This window comes from Erinaceus europaeus, unplaced genomic scaffold, assembly GCF_950295315.1.
Source record: "Erinaceus europaeus unplaced genomic scaffold, mEriEur2.1 scaffold_302, whole genome shotgun sequence".
Lineage (NCBI taxonomy): Eukaryota > Metazoa > Chordata > Mammalia > Eulipotyphla > Erinaceidae > Erinaceus > Erinaceus europaeus.
Window position 1 is genome coordinate 106,441 of NW_026647734.1, and position 8,560 is coordinate 115,000.

The following is an 8,560-nucleotide window of genomic DNA, read 5'->3' on the forward strand; positions in this document are numbered from 1 at the left end:
TGCCCTTCCTGAACTAGACAGAGCGCGGGATCAGCTGCCTTTCCTGAACTAGACAGAGCGCGGGATCAGCTGCCTTTCCTGAACTAGACAGAGCGCGGGATCAGCTGCCCTTCCTGAACTAGACAGAGCGCGGGATCAGCTGCCCTTCCTGAACTAGACAGAGCGCGGGATCAGCTGCCTTTCCTGAACTAGACAGAGCGCGGGATCAGCTGCCTTTCCTGAACTAGACAGAGCGCGGGATCAGCTGCCCTTCCTGAACTAGACAGAGCGCGGGATCAGCTGCCCTTCCTGAACTAGACAGAGCGCGGGATCAGCTGCCCTTCCTGAACTAGACAGAGCGCGGGATCAGCTGCCCTTCCTGAACTAGACAGAGCGCGGGATCAGCTGCCTTTCCTGAACTAGACAGAGCGCGGGATCAGCTGCCCTTCCTGAACTAGACAGAGCGCGGGATCAGCTGCCTTTCCTGAACTAGACAGAGCGCGGGATCAGCTGCCTTTCCTGAACTAGACAGAGCGCGGGATCAGCTGCCTTTCCTGAACTAGACAGAGCGCGGGATCAGCTGCCTTTCCTGAACTAGACAGAGCGCTATTAGCGGTTTGCCTGGCGTCCCGTCATTGGCGTCTACGATGCTGACTCTAGGTTGGCACCCACCTCCCGCGTGGACTCGGGTTTGATCGTTCAGGCAATCACTAGTTAGCGGCTCTGAGCTGACTCCACAATCCCTGTGCTCCAAGTGGCCATCCGCCACTGCCCACGTCATGCCACGTGCTGCACCGGGTACAGCCAGGTTGGGGTGGATGCCTGCCTCAAAGACGCGGCTCTAGAGATAGACCACATGGGAACAACTACGTGACCGTGTGTGACTGAGGAGACGCTTCTGCTGTGAGGCGCCCACAGGCCAGAGGAATTGGCACCGCAGCCAAGCCAAAGTCACAGGCACAGCAGAGACACCAGCACAAGGAAGCGTTGAGACAGAGCGTGACCACAGCTTCCCGAGGACCGGCTGTGGGGAGATTGGTGGGGCGGCTGAGCGAGCGGAGCCTGAGGAGGTGAGTGGGCGGCCCAGCGGGCAGCGGGGCAGGTCAGCAGAGCAGCCACAGGCCACAGGCGGCAGCTCCGTATGAAGTGACTCCGACCTGCAGGTGGACGAAGGCTCGCTCCCAAGTTTTGTGAATGACAGAAGCAGGCAGGAGCCGGGACCCAGAGAATGCAGAGCACCTGGCAGAGCGTGTTCCACGGCCGCGGAGCAGCCCCGCGCCCACCACCCCAGGGCCCCTAGAGGGCCTCTGCACCCTGCGCACGGCATCTGGCGCCCGGCTCTCTCCAGATTTCTCCTCGCCGCCCGTTGTCACCAATAGGCCCCGGGCCCAGAGGCGTCTGTCCCGTCCCGCCTGCGAGGGACGTGGCTGTCAGTCTGCCTGCTCTTACTGAATTAGGTCAAACGTGAGGCTTTTCCTCCCGGACACGCCCGACCCGAAGGGGTAATGAGTGCCGTGCGGACGCTGAGTCCTGGGCTTCGAGAAGGGTGCCCAGCCCGGGCAAGACACTGCGCTTCCCAGCCAGCACGGGACAGGCGGCCCAGGCCTAGATGACACACCGACACCTGCGCCCAGAACACGGGCAGCACCTCTACCTCGCGGGAGGCAGCAACGGCGGTGCCAACCAACTGCCCGGACAGCTGCCGCCAACAGCCGCAACTCCGTGCAAGTCCTTCTGGGCCCCGGGTCATGGCCGCTGGTCGTCTGTCCCCGGGTCACCCCGCCCATCCTCTGTCCCCGGGTCATGGCCGCCGGTCCTCTGGGCCCCGGTCACCCCGCCCGTCCTCTGGGCCCCGGGTCACCCCGCCCGTCCTCTGGCCCCGGGTCACCCCGCCCGTCCTCTGTCCCCGGGTCATGGCCACCCGTCCTCTGTCCCCGGGTCACCCCGCCCGTCCTCTGTCCCCGGGTCACCCCGCCCGTCCTCTGTCCCCGGGTCACCCCCCCCCCCGTCCTCTGGGCCCCGGGTCACCCCGCCCGTCCTCTGGCCCCGGGTCACCCCGCCCGTCCTCTGGGCCCCGGGTCACCCCGCCCGTCCTTTGGGCCCCGGGTCACCCCGCCCGTCCTCTGTCCCCGGGTCACCCCGCCCGTCCTCTGTCCCCGGGTCATGGCCACCCGTCCTCTGGCCCCGGGTCATGGCCACCCGTCCTCTGTCCCCGGGTCACCCCGCCCGTCCTCTGTCCCCGGGTCACCCCGCCCGTCCTCTGGCCCCGGGTCACCCCCCCCCCCCCCCGTCCTCTGGGCCCCGGGTCACCCCGCCCGTCCTCTGGCCCCGGGTCACCCCGCCCGTCCTCTGGGCCCCGGGTCACCCCGCCCGTCCTCTGGGCCCCGGGTCACCCCGCCCGTCCTCTGTCCCCCGGGTCACCCCGCCCGTCCTCTGGGCCCCGGGTCACCCCGCCCGTCCTCTGTCCCCGGGTCACCCCGCCCGTCCTCTGTCCCCGGGTCACCCCGCCCGTCCTCTGGGCCCCGGGTCACCCCGCCCGTCCTCTGGGCCCCGGGTCACCCCGCCCGTCCTCTGTCCCCGGGTCACCCCGCCCGTCCTCTGTCCACGGGTCATGGCCGCCGGTCCTCTGGCCCCGGGTCACCCCGCCCGTCCTCTGGGCCCCGGGTCACCCCGCCCGTCCTCTGTCCCCGGGTCACCCCGCCCATCCTCTGTCCCAGGGTCATGGCCGCCGGTCCTCTGGGCCCCGGTCACCCCGCCCGTCCTCTGGGCCCCGGTCACCCCGCCCGTCCTCTGGGCCCCGGGTCACCCCGCCCGTCCTCTGTCCGCGGGTCACCCCGCCCGTCCTCTGTCCCTGGGTCATGGCCGCCCGTCCTCTGGCCCCGGGTCATGGCCGCCCGTCCTCTGTCCCCGGGTCACCCCGCCCGTCCTCTGTCCCCGGGTCACCCCGCCCGTCCTCTGTCCACGGGTCACCCCCCCCCCCGTCCTCTGGGCCCCGGGTCACCCCGCCCGTCCTCTGTCCCCGGGTCACCCCGCCCGTCCTCTGTCCCCGGGTCACCCCGCCCGTCCTCTGTCCCCGGGTCACCCCGCCCGTCCTCTGGGCCCCGGGTCACCCCGCCCGTCCTCTGTCCCCGGGTCACCCCGCCCGTCCTCTGGGCCCCGGTCACCCCGCCCGTCCTCTGTCCCCGGGTCACCCCGCCCGTCCTCTGTCCCCGGGTCACCCCGCCCGTCCTCTGTCCCCGGGTCACCCCGCCCGTCCTCTGTCCCCGGGTCATGGCCGCCGGTCCTCTGGCCCCGGGTCACCCCGCCCGTCCTCTGGGCCCCGGGTCATGGCCGCCGGTCCTCTGGGCCCCGGGTCACCCCGCCCGTCCTCTGGGCCCCGGGTCACCCCGCCCGTCCTCTGGCCCCGGGTCACCCCGCCCGTCCTCTGTCCCCGGGTCATGGCCACCCGTCCTCTGGCCCCGGGTCATGGCCGCCCGTCCTCTGTCCCAGGGTCACCCCGCCCGTCCTCTGTCCCCGGGTCACCCCCCCCCCCCCCCCGTCCTCTGGGCCCCGGGTCACCCCGCCCGTCCTCTGGCCCCGGGTCACCCCGCCCGTCCTCTGTCCCCGGGTCATGGCCGCCGGTCCTCTGGCCCCGGGTCACCCCGCCCGTCCTCTGGGCCCCGGGTCATGGCCGCCGGTCCTCTGGGCCCCGGGTCACCCCGCCCGTCCTCTGGGCCCCGGGTCACCCCGCCCGTCCTCTGGCCCCGGGTCACCCCGCCCGTCCTCTGTCCCCGGGTCATGGCCACCCGTCCTCTGGCCCCGGGTCATGGCCGCCCGTCCTCTGTCCCAGGGTCACCCCGCCCGTCCTCTGTCCCCGGGTCACCCCCCCCCCCCGTCCTCTGGGCCCCGGGTCACCCCGCCCGTCCTCTGTCCCCGGGTCATGGCCGCCGGTCCTCTGGCCCCGGGTCACCCCGCCCGTCCTCTGTCCCCGGGTCACCCCGCCCATCCTCTGTCCCCGGGTCATGGCCGCCGGTCCTCTGGGCCCCGGTCACCCCGCCCGTCCTCTGGGCCCCGGTCACCCCGCCCGTCCTCTGGGCCCCGGGTCACCCCGCCCGTCCTCTGTCCCCGGGTCATGGCCACCCGTCCTCTGTCCCCGGGTCACCCCGCCCGTCCTCTGGCCCCGGGTCACCCCCGCCCGTCCTCTGTCCCCGGGTCACCCCCCCCCGTCCTCTGGGCCCCGGGTCACCCCGCCCGTCCTCTGTCCCCGGTCACCCCGCCCGTCCTCTGTCCCCGGGTCACCCCGCCCGTCCTCTGTCCCCGGGTCACCCCGCCCGTCCTCTGGGCCCCGGGACACCCCGCCCGTCCTCTGTCCCCGGGTCACCCCGCCCGTCCTCTGTCCCCGGGTCACCCCGCCCGTCCTCTGGCCCCGGGTCACCCCGCCCGTCCTCTGGCCCCGGGTCACCCCCCCCCCCCCCGTCCTCTGGGCCCCGGGTCACCCCGCCCGTCCTCTGGGCCCCGGGTCACCCCGCCCGTCCTCTGTCCCCGGGTCACCCCCCCCCCGTCCTCTGGGCCCCGGGTCACCCCGCCCGTCCTCTGTCCCCGGGTCATGGCCACCCGTCCTCTGTCCCCGGGTCACCCCGCCCGTCCTCTGGCCCCGGGTCACCCCGCCCGTCCTCTGTCCCCGGGTCATGGCCACCCGTCCTCTGGCCCCGGGTCATGGCCACCCGTCCTCTGTCCCCGGGTCACCCCGCCCGTCCTCTGTCCCCGGGTCACCCCGCCCGTCCTCTGTCCCCGGGTCACCCCCCCCCCCCCCCGTCCTCTGGGCCCCGGGTCACCCCGCCCGTCCTCTGGCCCCGGGTCACCCCGCCCGTCCTCTGGGCCCCGGGTCACCCCGCCCGTCCTTTGGGCCCCGGGTCACCCCGCCCGTCCTCTGTCCCCGGGTCACCCCGCCCGTCCTCTGTCCCCGGGTCATGGCCACCCGTCCTCTGGCCCCGGGTCATGGCCACCCGTCCTCTGTCCCCGGGTCACCCCGCCCGTCCTCTGTCCCCGGGTCACCCCGCCCGTCCTCTGTCCACGGGTCACCCCCCCCCGTCCTCTGGGCCCCGGGTCACCCCGCCCGTCCTCTGTCCCCGGGTCACCCCGCCCGTCCTCTGTCCCCGGGTCACCCCGCCCGTCCTCTGGGCCCCGGGTCACCCCGCCCGTCCTCTGTCCCCGGGTCACCCCGCCCGTCCTCTGGGCCCCGGTCACCCCGCCCGTCCTGTCCCCGGGTCACCCCGCCCGTCCTCTGTCCCCGGGTCACCCCGCCCGTCCTCTGTCCCCGGGTCACCCCGCCCGTCCTCTGTCCCCGGGTCATGGCCGCCGGTCCTCTGGCCCCGGGTCACCCCGCCCGTCCTCTGGGCCCCGGGTCATGGCCGCCGGTCCTCTGGGCCCCGGGTCACCCCGCCCGTCCTCTGGGCCCCGGGTCACCCCGCCCGTCCTCTGGCCCCGGGTCACCCCGCCCGTCCTCTGTCCCCGGGTCATGGCCACCCGTCCTCTGGCCCCGGGTCATGGCCGCCCGTCCTCTGTCCCAGGGTCACCCCGCCCGTCCTCTGTCCCCGGGTCACCCCCCCCCCCCCCCGTCCTCTGGGCCCCGGGTCACCCCGCCCGTCCTCTGTCCCCGGGTCATGGCCGCCGGTCCTCTGGGCCTCGGTCACCCCGCCCGTCCTCTGTCCCCGGTCACCCCGCCCGTCCTCTGGGCCCCGGGTCACCCCGCCCGTCCTCTGTCCCCGGGTCACCCCGCCCGTCCTCTGGGCCCCGGGTCACCCCGCCCGTCCTCTGGCCCCGGGTCACCCCCCCCCCCGTCCTCTGGGCCCCGGGTCACCCCGCCCGTCCTCTGTCCCCGGGTCACCCCGCCCGTCCTCTGTCCCCGGGTCACCCCGCCCGTCCTCTGTCCCCGGGTCACCCCCCTCCCCCGTCCTCTGGGCCCCGGGTCACCCCGCCCGTCCTCTGGCCCCGGGTCACCCCGCCTGTCCTCTGTCCCCGGCCACCCGGCAGGCACCGCCATGCCTCCCCAGGGCACTCGCAGTCCCGGGAGCCCCGCGCAGGGCCACGGACGAGGCCGGGGCGGAGGCCCGGCGGCCCCGAGGTCAGAGCCAGCTGGGAAGGCGGGGCGGGCGGCCGCGCGGACAGGGCGACCCCCGGGCCTGGGCCCCAGCAAGCGGCAGCGGCAGCGGGGGCGGAGACCGGGCGCGACGCCGCAGCGCGGGGAGCCGGCAGCCCGCAGCACCCGCCGAGTCGCCGCGCCCCTGTGATGACGTCGGTGCGACCCCAGCTGCGCTGTCGCGGGGGGAGGGGCGCTGCTCACCACTTCCGGTGGCGGCTCACACTTCCGGTAGTCCGGTGGAGAACGCCGTAGAGGCGGAGACTTCCGGTAGCACCGCGAGGACTTCCGGACGACGGCAACTTCCTCCTGGACGCCAGGAGAGGGCTTCCGGTCTCATGGCGTCCCCGGCTCATGGCGGAAAAGCCGGCTCCAGACCCACTCCCAGAAACCCCCGCGGCAAGCACGGCGCGCATGCGCAGTGCGGTTGTCGCGACCATCTCTCCTGATGCCGGCGCGCGGCTCTGGGCATCGAACGTGGGCGACACCTGCTGGAGGCGGACACCCAACCCGAGCCAGCGCAGGGCCCAAGGGAGCTACCGCGCTCGGGGCGGGAGAGGGGGCCTCCTGCCCCGCACAGCCACGCCCTCCCCCGCCTGGTCACGCCCTCCACCCGCCTGGTCACGCCCTCCACCCGCCAGGCCACGCCCTCCCTGTCCGGCCACGCCCCTTCACCTGCCTGACCACGCCCGGTCACGCCCCTTCACCTGCCTGACCACGCCCTCCCCCGCCCAGTCACGCCCCTTCACCTGCCTGACCACGCCCTCCACCCGCCCGGCCACGCCCCTTCGCCTGCCTGACCAGCCCTCCACCCGCCCGGCCACGCCCCTTCACCTGCCTGACCACGCCCTCCACCCGCCCGGCCACGCCCCTTCACCTGCCTGACCACGCCCTCCACCCGCCCGGCCACGCCCCATTCGCCTGCCTGACCACGCCCTCCACCCGCCCTGCCACGCCCTCCACCCGCCCGGCCACGCCCCTTCGCCTGCCTGACCACGCCCTCCACCCGCCCGTCCACGCCCTCCACCCGCCCTGCCACGCCCTCCACCCGCCGGCCACGCCCCTTCGCCTGCCTGACCACGCCCTCCACCCGCCCGGCCACGCCCCTTCGCCTGCCTTACCACGCCCTCCACCCGCCGGCCACGCCCCTTCGCCTGCCTGACCACGCCCTCCACCCGCCCGGCCACGCCCTCCACCCACCTGGTCACGCCCTTCACCGCATGACCACGCCCTCCCCGCCTGGCCACGCCCTCCGCCTGCCTGACCACGCCCCCCACCTCCTGGCCTCCAGGAGCAGTGCATTCATGGTGCAGGCACCGAGCCCCAGCAATAACCCTGGAGACCAAAGAAAAAAAAAAGGAATAAATATTTAAAATAATAACTACAGGGGGCCGGGCGGTGGTGCAGTGGGTTAGGCGCATGTGGCGCAAAGCGCAAGGACAGGTGTAAGGATGCGGGTTCGAGCCCCCAGGTCCCCACCTGCAGGGGAGTCGCTTCCCAGGCGGTGAAGCAGGTCTGCAGGTGTCTGTCTTTCTCTCCCCCTCTCTGTCTTCCCCTCCTCTCTCCATTTCTCTCTGTCCTGTCCAACAACAATGACATCAACAGTGGCAATAATAACAACCACAACGAGGCTGCAACAACTAGGGCAACAGAAAGGGGGGGAAAATGGCCTCCAGGAGCGGTGGATTCATGGTGCAGGCACCGAGCCCAGCAATCACCCTGGAGGGAAAAAAATAATAATAATAATAATAACTACAACAATAAAACAAGGACAACAAAAAGGGAATAGATATTTTTACAAATTTTTTTAATAAAAAAATTAGGGGCTCCATCTTGGATGGAGCTTGAGAAATCATGTGAAGTGAAATAAGTCAGAAACAGAAGGATGAATACGAGATGCTCTCACTCTCAGGCCGAAGTTGAAAAACAAGATCAGAAGAGAAAACACAAGCAGAACCTGAACTGGAGTTGGCGTATCGCACCCAAGTAAAAGACTCTGGGGTGGGTGAGGGGAGAAAACAGGCCCAAAAAGGATGGCAGAGGGCCTGGTGGGGGCTGTATTGTTAAGTGGAAAACTGGGAATTGTTACGCATGTACAGACTATTGTATTGACTGTCGACTGTAAAATATCAATCCCCAATAAATAAATTTTTAAAAAATTAGGGGCTCATGGAGGTGTGTCTGAACACAGACATTACCTCACACGAGGACCTGGGTTCAAGCTCCCAGGCCCCACCCATAGCCAGGTCGCTTCATGAGCCGAGAAGCAGGGCTGCAGGTGTGTCTCCCTCCGGCTCTCCCTCCGCCATTTGTGTCTCTCTCCAAAGTAAATAAAGAAGTAAGACCGGCAGGGAGCCCGCCCCGGGCAGAGGCCGCTCCTTGTGCCCGGCGTCCGCCTGGGCACCTGCCGCCCGGCGTTTCACTGCTTGCTGGGGGAGCCTCACCCGGGCCCTGCCCTGAAGC

At 71.2% G+C, this 8,560-nt stretch overlaps 1 pseudogene; it reads right to left on the reverse strand.

The window, feature by feature from the left end:
• Positions 1–4,088: 4,088 nt before the first annotated feature.
• Positions 4,089–6,001, reverse strand: LOC132536440 (adiponectin-like; annotated as a pseudogene).
• Positions 6,002–8,560: the final 2,559 nt, after the last annotated feature.